At 41.1% G+C, this 12,701-nt stretch overlaps 1 long non-coding RNA gene across 1 annotated transcript; it reads left to right on the top strand.

Moving 5' to 3' along the window:
- The first annotated feature begins 286 nt into the window (after positions 1 to 286).
- Positions 287 to 9,071, top strand: LOC122647578. The gene is made up of 3 exons (XR_006330930.1): positions 287 to 453; positions 8,568 to 8,571; positions 9,013 to 9,071. It is a non-coding gene; the product is annotated as an uncharacterized LOC122647578 (long non-coding RNA).
- The last annotated feature ends 3,630 nt before the right edge of the window (positions 9,072 to 12,701 follow it).

Genomic DNA, 12,701 nt, shown 5'->3' with positions numbered 1-12,701 from the left:
TATTTCCAAGCCAGGGAGAGTTTATGCAGCAGCCAAGGGGTAGGGGCTACAAAGCCCTAGGCAGGGTGTGCTTCTAGATGCCCTCCTAGTTTTTAGGCACCAGCAGCACCAGTTTCAATTTTCCTATTTCCTTTGGTTTCTGCTTCTGATATTCTATTTTATCAATTACAGAATTTAGCTGAAGATTAAGCCTGCAAGCCTCTAAAACCTTATACTTAGTTTCTATTTCCTATTCTCTTAGAATTTAAGTAGTTTCTAATTTCAGAATATAGAAAGTCTAAATGTTTCATAATTCAGCCTAAATCTGGAACCCCACCTTATATAGAGGTCAATATAAGCTGTAAAACAAAAATTTTTATGTATGACTTGAAAGCTAACTATTGTTCTCTGCAAAACCATGTGGACCCATGGTATGTTGAGGTGGATTCCTCAAGTCTCAGGTGGACTCCCCAAGTGCTATGTAAACAGCCTTGGGAATGAATGCTTGGATGATCTAAACCGATCACCAAGGCCCTTTATTTATATTGAACTGAAGTACAACTAATCAAAGTACAAATAGGAATGTAGCCTCAGTCCTAATCCTATTAGGAATTCTTAATACAACTAGGAATGCCAGAATAGGACTCGGCTGAGGGAAAAATAATAAATCAAAGGGAAAAATAAAAGAAGAGAATCATAATCTGACTAGTACTACTCCTAACTTGACTAGGACTAATCCTAATCTGCTAGGACTAGTAGGACTAATCCTAATCTAACTAGGACTACTTACCCCAATCGGGTAAGCAGCCTATTTCAACACTCCCCCTCAAGTTGGAGCAAAGATGTCGAGCATGCCCAACTTGACTAGATTGGGATGAAACAATTTTCCAGACAATCCCTTGGTGAAGATATCAACAAGTTGATCTGCAGATGCCACAAAGGGAATACAAATCATCCCATCTTCTGACTTCTCTTTGATGAAATGCCTATCCACCTCAACATGCTTGGTACAATCATGTTATACAAGATTGTGTGCTATGGTGATTGCAGCCTTGTTGTCACAGTACAATATCATAGGAAGACGAATAGGAACCCCAAGATCTTGTAGCAACCCTTTAAGCCAGAGTAACTCACAAATACCCTGTGCCATAGCTCGAAACTCAGCTTCGGCACTAAAACGAGCAACTACATTTTGCTTCTTGCTATGCCACGTGACAAGATTTCCACCTACAAAGGAGTAATACCCAGAAATAGACTTGCGATCTGCAGAACCAGCCCAGTCAGCATCAGTGTATGCTTCTATCCGTAGATGACCATGCATAGACAAAAGAATTCCTTTTCCAAGAGTTGACTTCTGTCACACCCCGGCCCGGTTATTAAGGGCCAAGTGTGGCGGGATGTCTCTGACATCCAACCAATCCCCAAGGATCTCAAGTGCAGTACCCTATTCACAATCCTTGCTCACAGATACAGTAATCAGAGGCAGCGGAAACAATTTAATTAATAGAGATAACATCATTAGTAAGAGAAGTCTAAATGATATTTCATTTATATAAATGATAAGGCTTGTGATACAACTATACAGTTCTCAAAGGTAGCACAGAGTAAAAGTACACAAGAAACTATTCCATAACTATGTAAAGCATTTATATAGCATAAAAGAGTGGGGAGGTAGCCTGGACTATCAGGCCAAGATCAGGAGGTTGCCCAATCATCACGTGCACACGAAGTATCGTGCACTTCAAACTCAAGACCGAAATCCAACATTAAAGTAACTAAATCACTGAAAAATAAGGATATCCACAGGGTGAACTCTCAACGAGCCGGTAAGGGGTACAAGCATACAAACATAATAAATCCACGATGCATGTGCTAAACTAGCGTGTTCCTAAGACGAATACTAAGTCTTATGGGGTATAAGTACTACTACTAGTGGTAGATGCTAACCTCGGTCCCTAACTAACCCTTCGGTCACCCGAGCGAAACCATTCTACCACGGTGAGGACCCGCCAGTTCGAAACTAACACATCGGACCCGAGACCCCTAAATGACCAACCACACTGTTTATTCCCACATGGAATTAGGGACCCGCTAACACGGGGCAGAAGATGGCATCCCGCAACTAACACATCGGTCTCGCACGGGTTGTCCAACACCTTTCCCCCTGTTGGTAAGGGCGCGATCTTGATAATGAATATCAACCTAGCCAGTCACTCAAATGATGAAAGACGATCCGAGTTATAAATTACCGAATTCCATCATCATAAATTCACATTATATAAATAATCAATGCAAATGCAATGCGGTATGTCTTTGTGCAACCTATTTTACATGCGAGTCTAATGCATTAAATAAAAGCTAGAAAACTACATACTCCAGGTATAGAGGTAATGATGCGTGAGCGTGGCATTCAGATAAAGTTGAAATTAATGTGATAAACACGTAGGAAATTAAGGTCGAATCCCCTTACCTGTAGTTGTAGCTAGCCTAGGTGAATAAACTCCAATAGGCGAAGAAACGGACAAAGACATCCTAAATATAAGACAAGAATATTATAGATTAGTTATAGAAGGAATTCTAGGTCAGTTACCCACCAACAATCCAACAAATCGACTAGAAAACAGTAGAAACAACCATAAACAACCTACCAAACACCATGCAATAGGTTCTGGGATGGTCCAAGGTCAAGTCCCAAGGGGTCTAGGTCATAAGGGCACAAAAATGGGGGAGCCGGATGCAGACTTCCAGGGAGCCGGTCAACCGCCCCTAGGCCTGCAACAGCATCCGGGTCAGTATCCAAATTTGGGGGTTTTGCTCAAATTGCATGCAAGGCCCTAATTTGATGATTTAGCACCAATTCAAGGTGGGTCAGTTTATTTGGGGCTCCAATTTCATATTTGGCTTCCTAATTTAAGGATTTCATAATTTAAACCTAAATTAGTTGACTTAGGGTTTATGGTTTGCCATTAAAAATAGCAATTGGGCTGATTAGAGGTACAGCCATGAAGATTCAGGCATAGCTGAACCTAAACGACACTAAACAGTAAGAAATTAGGTGGAACTTCCACTGTTTAAGCTTGGATTAAAAGCTTTAATGGCAGAAATCTATTTAGGTATAGTCTAGGCTGAAATTAGATCAAATTTAGAGGAGGAGGAGATGGAAACAACAGGGATTCTCAGAGCTTACCTGAAATCAGCAGCAAGAAGGGACGATGGCAGCCTTGCAATGGAGGTTTCAAGTCCAAAATCGAATGAGGGAGCTAAGCTTTCAAGAGCAGCCCCAATTTCTCTCCTCTTCTCTTCTCTTTTCCTCTTTCTTTCTTTCTCTCCTAAGCTGGAACGAATTTTCAGTTTTCTCTAACTTTGTAAAGTGATTTGTAAATAGTTTAAGAGAAGTTATACATATATACATATATAGGATACTTAATCACTAAGGGGCAGAACCGTCTTTTGGTAATAAATTATTTCTAAAATTGATTCTTTTGTATTTATTACCTTATTCCAGCTACAGAATGATGTCATGCGACATCAGGGATGATCCAGATATAGGTAACTGTTCGGAATTACAGTCCCCATTGGGGAACTGGGTCCCACAGAGTCAATTTTACTAAAATACCCTTCTAACCCTATTTGGTCGTACAAAACGTTATATAAATATATTTTAAATTATACTTACATTGAGTTTAATTAAGGGGGAGGTCCTGCAGCCTGTCCAGCCAACAGACCCGACACAGGTAGTTCTGGTGCGGGGTCCCACAAGGTAAAAATTACTATTCTGCCCCTAATACAATAATTAATTAAAAATACAACATACATACATATAAAATGGGATTCTTATCTGGGATTCGGCCCAAGACAGAGAGAGGCTTCGCAGGCCATCAATCCAGCATGCCAAGCTTATGTGTTGTCTTCCGCTAGACACCTCAGACTCATTTAAGGCTACGGTAGTTGGCTGATCGGAATGCCTTTACAGACGAGTCATGAGATAGGTCTGAATTTCTTAATCAAGACGGCCCACAACTTAGAGGCTAGTATGGGCAAAGTTGAACCAGAACTTGAAATCACACAGATTCCAAAAGTTTAAATTTATTATGAAATTTGATCGGGTTTCACAACTTCAAATAGTGTAAGATACGAAGAACAGCCTCCATATGAGAAGAGTAGGGATCATGCATAAACTGGCTCACAGTACTCACGGCGACAGCAATGTCAGGACGAGTGTGTGAAAGATAAATCAGCTTCCCTACAAGTCTTTGGTATCGGTCTTTGTCAACAGGCTCACCCTTTTCTCCTTGAGTCGAACAGTAGGGTCTATAGGAGTATCTGAAGGACGATAGCCTAGCAACCCAGTCTCAGCTAATAAGTCTAGGACATACTTCCTCTGGGAGAGAAAAATACCTTTAGAAGATCTGGCTACTTCAATCCCAAGAAAGTATCGTAGTTTTCCTAGATCTTTAATCTCAAATTCTTGTCCAAGGAAGGTCTTCAGCCGTCTAATCTCATCACCATCATTGCCAGTAACCACTATATCATCAACATAGACTATAAGAACAATGAGTTTTTCACCAGCCCTCTTTATAAAGAGTGTGTGATCAGCATTACTCTGCTTATAGCCCACAGAAATCATGGCCTTATGGAACCGGCCAAACCATGCTCGAGGTGACTGCTTCAACCCATAAAGTGTACGCTTCAGTCTACACACTTTTCCTTGGTTTTTGTCACAAGAGAACCCTGGTAGAATGTCCATATACACCTCCTCATCTAGTGTTCCATTTAGGAATGCATTTTTTACATCTAGCTGCTGCAAATCCCATCCAAGGTTGACTGCACAAGATAATAACACACGAACAGTATTTAACGTTGCAACAGGTGCAAAGGTTTCCTGGTAATCAATGCCGTATGTTTGAGTGAACTCTTTGGCTACGAGTCGTGCCTTATACCTATCCACAGTGCCATCCACCTTCTATTTCACCATAAACAGCCATTTACATCCAACGGTTTTCTTCCCAGGTGGAAGAACCACAAGCTCCCATGTAGCTGCCTTCCACTTTCCGTCTGATAAAGCTTCTTGCCAATTGTTAGGAATACGAATAGAAGAAAGAGAAAAAACAAAGGCACGAAAGGATGGGGAAAGGGAATCATAAGAAACAACATGAGATATGGGATGCTGAGTGCAAGTTCTGACACCTTTGCGAAGAGCAATAGGTAAGTCAGGAATATTACCAGGTGGAGAAACAGGTTCTGGATCCGGGTTTGGCAATTGGATGGGTATTGGAGCAACAGTTGATTGAACCTGCTTATGTTTCCTTGCATAGGTCTTCATATTATTACTGTTATCAATCCTCCTCTGAAATTCACTAATAGTCCTCTGGATAGGAGTCTGGACCGGGGTAGGTTACTGTTAGTTATATTGGGCCAGAATACTGTGGGGGTATTCTGGACTGTTTTCCTTTATTATTTGTTAGTTTCTTATGTGGTTTAATCCCACATTGCTTATGTAATTATTTTTACTATTTCATTATAGTTATAAATACAATGTGCTTAGGATGAACTAATCATCCAAGCATTAACCTAATTCAAATCTGTTCCAATAGTTGCTCCCCCTGAATAGAAATGGTCTCCCCCTGTATAGGAACCTCTCCCCCTGACTCAGGGGGAGTACTAGGGGCAGGCCGAACTGGTTCAAACTCGTGGTAAACAGACGGAAGTGGAGGTGGAGAGTCACTAGTCAGCACCTCTTCACTAACACTCTCCCCCTGAAGAGGTGGGGACACATAATAGGGAACATTTTCATGAAAGACAACATCCATGCTGACGAAAGTCCTGCGGGATGGGGGGTAATAACATTTGTACCCCTTCTGCGTAGCAGAGTAACCCAAGAAAATGTAACGAAGACTACGTGGGTTAAGTTTACTAGGGGACCTTGTATCCCTGGCATAACAAACACAGCCAAACACCTTAGGTGGCACTATAAAGGAAGAAGAGCCAAGTAATAGCTCAATAGGGGCTTTGGAAAGAAGAATCCGACTGGGCAGCCTAATAATTAAATAGGCTGCAATAAGGACAGCATCCCCCCAATAAAGAGAAGGGACATTGCGAGCAAACATAAGAGCCCTAGCCATCTCCAAGAGGTGGCGGTTTTTTCGCTCAGCCACACCATTTTTGGGTGGGGTGTCGACACACCGGTCGATGGAGGATTCTATGGGCAGCAAAGTATGTTTGGAACTGACCTTCCATATACTCTTTCCCATTGTCACTCCTCAAAATTTTAAGAGTGGCAATAAATTGGGTCTTAATCAATTGATGAAAGTGTTGAAAACATGAAAAAACTTCAGTTTTTGTGTGCACAAGGTATACCCAAGTGAACCTAAAATAGCAGTCAATGAAAGTGATATACCACCGATGGCCATTCAGGGAAGCTCTCCTACTAAGCCCCCATACATCAGTATAAACAGTATGAAATAAGGAAGAGGATCTTTTATTAGAAATAGGATACGTTGAACGTGTCTGTTTAGCCAAGACACAAGGCTCACAAAAAAAGTCTTCCTTATTACAGTTTTTAACTAATGCTGGAAATAAATTTGATAAAGTACCTAAGGGGGGATGGCCTAGTCTCGAGTGCCATTTATGTATTTCAGAGGAGAAAGATGCCGAAGGTAAAGCCTGAGTAGGTGAAAGATCGCCATCAAGCAGGTACAATCCGCCATGCACTTTACCCGATCCAATCGTCTTCCCCGAGTCCAGTTCCTGAAAAACACAGTGAATGGGAAAAAAGGTCATTTTACAATTCGGGGATTTAGTGATATTGCTAATGGAAAGAAGGTTAGTTGTAAATTTGGGAATATGCAACACAGATGGCAGTGTAAGGGAAGGAGAACAACCAATGGATTCTTTCCCTGAAATGGAGGAGAGGGACCCATCAACAATTTTGACTTTATCCTTTCTAGAAGTAGGAGAGTATGTATTGAAAAAGCTAGAAGAACCTGTCATGTGATCAGTAGCACCGGAGTCTATGATCCATGGAGTGGATACTACTGATGCATAATGACCAGCAAAAGAAATACCTGTATGGGCAAAGAAGGAACCTGAATTGGCAACAGACGCAGTAGAGGCAGCAGATGTGTTCAACATACGACGCAAAGCCTGGAGTTCTTCCTGGGAGAAATCAATGTCAACAGTGGGAGTTGGAGCTACACTTTCAGTATGATTGACTTTGTTTTTAGACTTAGCACGACCACGTTTGGCTTCAAAATCAGCTGGCTTCCCATGTAATTTCCAACATTGAGCCTTAGTGTGATATGGTTTGTGACAATGGTCACACTTAACAGGCTCTTTGGTAGTAGTAGTAGTAGTAGAAGCAACAACACTGTCAGGAGTGGGGCCAGCAGTCTGTAAGGCTGATCTCTCAACTTTTGTAGTAATCATCATGGCAGCCCTTCGTGTCTCTTCATTGTGAACATAAGAAAAGGTCTCCTCTAGAGTGGGGAAAGGAACCCGACCAAGGACTTGCACCCGAATAGGGTCATAGTCATCATTGAGGCTAGCTAGGAAATCTTAGACACGGAATTGGTCTACATAGGTGTGGTAGGCAGTAATATCAGCAGTAGTAGTAGGCTGAAACCGAGTATAGTGATCCAATTGTTGCCATAAACACTTGAGGGCAGCATAGTATTTGGTGACAGACATCTCCTTCTGAGTAGTGGTTTGGAGTGTCTTCCTGATTTCATAAACCTGAGCACCACTACCTGAACGACCATAAGTGCCCTTGACAGCTATCCATATCTGTGTAGCAGTGTCAAGGAGAAGATACTGACTAGAGAGGTCAGTGGTCATAGAGTTCAGAACAAAGGACATTACCATTGCATCATTGGCAGCCCATTTAGTACGAGCAGCACCTTCTTCAGTAGGCTGTTTGGTGGTGCCAGTAAGATGGCTAGTGAGTCCCCTACCAGCCACTGTTGGGGACAATGATCTGGCCCAAATTAAGTAGTTTGTACCATCACCTTAATGGCAGCAGCATAGGGAAGAATATCAGACCTAGTTTGATCTCCTCCAGAAGTAGCAGTAGTCGTCTCTGAGTCACCCATGATTCAACTAGATAGAAAAAATCAGATCTGCAAAAAAAACCTGATTTGAATGTGAATGATGGGTTTTGAATTTGCAGAATTTTCAGCCGTCAAAATGGGCTGAAACCTTGGTCGAGTTTCCTTCTAATACCAGGGAAGATATCCTCCAAAAATTAGCTCTTTCTGATGAGCCAATAAAAAACCCTAAATTTTGACAAATTTAGGAAGAAAGCTTGATTGCAGAAAATTGCAGAAAAGTGCAGCACTGTATCTAAATCACTTCTGCAGTCTTCAACTAAGGACTGGTGTAGACCAATAGAAGCAGGAAACAATCTCCATAAAAGTAGAAATCAAACTTCAGGTGTAAGAAGAGCTCGATCTCCAAGGATGGAAATAACATGCCGGCAGATTTAGGTCACACCACTGTTCTTCAATCTTCAATGAGGTGACATTGAGGGCAGCAACTAAATTTGCATTAGATCACCTCATAGTTGCTGCCCCGATGGAGAGAAAGAGGTCGAGAGTGGTGGAGAGAAAAGAAAAAAGAAAAAAACTGAGAAAGAAGAGAGAGGAGAGAACCAGAAATCGAGAAAAGCTGTTCCTAGATCAGATTTGGCTCTGATACCATGTAAACAACCTTGGGAATGAATGCTTGGATGATCTAAACCGATCACCAAGGCCCTTTATTTATATTGAATTGAAGTACAACTAATCAAAGTACAAATAGGAATGTAGCCTCAGTCCTAATCCTATTAGGAATTCCTAATACAACTAGGAATGCCAGAATAGGACTCGGCTGAGGGAAAAACAATAAAACAAAGGGAAAAATAAAAGAAGAGAATCATAATCTGACTAGTACTACTCCTAACTTGACTAGGACTAATCCTAATCTGCTAGGACTAGTAGGACTAATCCTAATCTAACTAGGACTACTTACCCCAATCGGGTAAGCAGCCTATTTCAATAGTTAGCAAGTGGATTCCATTGTTACTTCTGCAACTTCTTATTTTTCCTAATTCTAATTCATTATACCACCATATCAGGTCAGTTATTTAACCCTAACACATACCCGTGACCCGGGAGTGACTGTTTCAGATAACTTTGATTAGGATGACGATAGGTCTTGGCTTGTATAGTGGCGGGAATGTCCCCCTTAGTAAAAGAGGGATTCTCAGGACAGACATTGATTGATGCCCCCCCCTATTAGGTTGTTCGAGCTCTGTTTTCAGGCCATTGTTCAGCTAGTTTGTTTAAATCATCTCTCTTTCTTCAGTGATCAGTTTTACTTCATATTTCATATATAGTATTCTGATATCATTCTCTATTGATTCTGATCTTTGAACACTACTTTAACACCTGCTGTTACCACTTTCCACACCCCTGCTCTTGATGCAGTATCAAGCCTGAAGAAGATCCCTCATGCTGTTTTGGTCCACATCAGAACTAGACCAACCCGCAGGGCCAAGAACCAGCTTCAATTAAGCCAGCCGTTGGTTAAGCTGGCCAGGGTTAGTCCCTGCGATATTATTGCTGATGGGGCCCATGAAATCGACTTCAAAGAGCCACTAAACCTGAGTTTAACTTTCTTAAAGTGTCTTTTAATATTCCGATGTGTTTCATTTTCCTAGGCTTAGTTAATGAGTTGATTACATTTTCTAGGTGCTTTAATTAGACTTTTCAGTTTTCAAGTTGGGTCTTTTAAGTTTCTATGTAGGAGTCCAAAAGTTAGTGTTAAGTACTTAACTTTACTTGGTATTAGTTTCTAGGTTGGTCTTTGTTGTGTGTTGCTGTTGTTTGTATTCACCCCTCTTACAGACCTAGTGTAGAATGTTGGGTAGTTAAGAAGTGGTACGTAGTTTAAGAAGGGTCGATGCCTTAGAGATTTGTGTTGATGTTGTTTCCCCCCCCCCCCCCCTTTTCTCTTTTATAGAATCCATGTAGCTGACCCCATTAAGTTGGGATAAGGCTTGGATGTTATTGTTGTTGTATTAGTTTCTTGGTAAAATGTTTTGTTGGAGTTGGCTTCTAGGTGATTAATGCTCGAGTCCAAGAGTCATTTTATTTTCTTTATATACTCATGTAATCCAACAATGAAAGGAATATTTAAAGAATGAATTGAATATTGGATTTCATTGGAAATCACCAGTGTTTGATCACCTACAGGCGTGTTTATCACCTTCTATCCCTCCCCCTCTCAATCTCATCTCTTCTCCTTGCTCTCACGATACTCTCTCTCATAGTTAGAAACTAGGTATGGGTTGATTCTAGCAAAGAATAAGGATTAACAGCTAAGAAGAGAAGAAGAAAGAAAGAAGAAGAAGGAAGAAGAAGAGAAGTGAGAAAACGGTTGGTGAGAGAGTGAGTTGATGTCACACCCCTCTCCCCTATTTGATTCACCAATATGAAATAGAAATTACAACCACCTCCCAAGGAGGTAAAAGGTAAAAACAAGAAACATACAACATAAGAAAGTAAGATACTAGACTAGTACCCAAACTACCCTTATTACATAACTATAACACTCATCCCCCCGTCTCTTCTTCTCTCTTCATCCAAGATCAGAATCTGATCTTGAATCCTCGTCTTATCTTATCCCTAATCTCCCTATAAAATTAGATCTGATCTCTCTATTATAGATCTGAACTTTCCGCCTGCATCAGCTCTGTTTCTGTTAGTTCCCATATCAGCCCCGATCATACCTTGCTATTATTAGCCAGAGATATCTGTCCTGTTTTAACCACTGATAGGTTTGATCAAAAGGGTTACTCAACCCAAGTTTCAGCCCAACAGCTCTGTAGTTTTGATTAACAAATATACCCTATTCTGTTAATGAGCTTTCGATTTCCTTCATTTCTGCTTTAATCTTCCAATCATATATGCTGTTTCTGTGGCCTACCCAGTTCCTGTAGTTAGTGTTTTTTCTTTTCTAATTAGCATATTCTATCCTTTTAGAGCCTTTGCAAACTCTGCCCTAATCTCAATTTAGGGCTGGGTTTCAGACCATGCGCAAGGAGAATTATCCAAAGTGAGCATCTTTCTTAGTTTCCAACTCATATTCCACAGATTTTGGTGAATCTTCTCTACATCATCTTCTCATCAAGAATTCGCTTATCCTCCACAAACAGGCTGGTAATTAGTAGTCAGAAATATCAAGTAAAAATAATTGCCATTCAATGAAATCAATAACAACCATAGGGGTTTGTTGGATTGTATGAGCCAGAATACTGTGGGGGTATTCTGGACATTTTACCATTTTATGCTTTCCATTATGTACTGCCGACTCTATTTTAGAGTCGGCTATGTTAGGGGCAATTCTGTCCATGTACTCTTTATTCTCTATTATAAATGTACAGAGCTTGGGATCAGTCTTTGATCATCCAAGCAATATTCTCTAATTCAGATCTGCTAACATGGTATCAGAGCAGGTTCCGAATTAGGGCCCTCCCTTCTCTTCCATTCTCGATTTCTCCTTCCTCTCTCTTTCATTCTAGATTTCTTCTTCCCTCCTCTCCCCTTTTGTTCTTCATTCTCCCACAAGGGCAGCACTGATGAGGTGATCTAAAGATCCAGATGCTGCCCTCCATCACCTCATTCACGATACAAAAATAAAATTCTGCTCGATAGAAGATTGCTCCCTCTCTGCGATATTTTCGGACTTCAAGGTTTTTTTTGGGTTGATTCTCTCTACAGTACAAGGATTCGATTCACCTTCTTGAACTGCAAGAACTGCAGAAGATTATTGCGCAAGACTCTATCCCTCCTCATAGATCGTTTTCTTTTTTCAAATTCTATTTTTTTTTCAAAACCTGAAAAATATCGATCCTTGGGTTGCTGGTTTCTGTTGAAGCTGATTGTTGGAAGGGTGATTCTCCAATCCTACAGGCACACTCGATCTCAGTTTCAGCTCCATCCATCAAGTTTTTGGCACCATTCCCCCCCTATATCGATCTCACCACAAACAGGTTTTTTTTCTTTCAAAACCCTAATAAAATCGATCAAGGGGATTGCCTTATCCACTATTGCTGATTTTGAAGACATATATCCTCACCTATAAAGAACTCTCTTCTTCAAGTTCTGGAGTTTCTCTTGGATTTTTTATTGGGTTTCTCATCGCAACAGCTTCTCTGCGATTATGGGTGACTCAGAAAATTCCGCTGCTACTTCTGTTACTGATGGCCAGGGAAAAACAGAATATCATAATTTCCCTCCTAATCCCATCAAACTGGATGGCTCCAATTACCTGCTATGGTCTAGATCTGCATCCTTTTCCATTGCTGGCGGTGGCCTTACTGGCCATATTAATGGCACTAGTGTTATGCCGACTGCCCCTAGTCCTCTTCAAGATAGGTGGCTTGCCAACAATGGGGTTCTCATGTCATATCTAATTGGTTTCATGCATTCAGATCTTGCCAATGGGTTTCTTCTCCTTGACACAACTTTTCAGATTTGGTCTGGCAAGGAAACATATGGGCAGCTTGGCAATGATGCCCAATCCTTCACACTACTCAGGGAGAATTATCCGTCTCCAAATACTATGCTACTCTGCGCAGCCTCTGGCAACAATTGGACCATTCGCTACTCTGGAGAATTTTTCAGATTGTCTTCCAACACAGTCCTTCCTTTGGCACCGGCATATTGCGGTCTCCCCAAGCTGTG

Source organism: Telopea speciosissima, unplaced genomic scaffold, assembly GCF_018873765.1.
Source record: "Telopea speciosissima isolate NSW1024214 ecotype Mountain lineage unplaced genomic scaffold, Tspe_v1 Tspe_v1.0079, whole genome shotgun sequence".
Lineage (NCBI taxonomy): Eukaryota > Viridiplantae > Streptophyta > Magnoliopsida > Proteales > Proteaceae > Telopea > Telopea speciosissima.
This window is presented reverse-complemented; position numbering and strand designations above follow the sequence as displayed.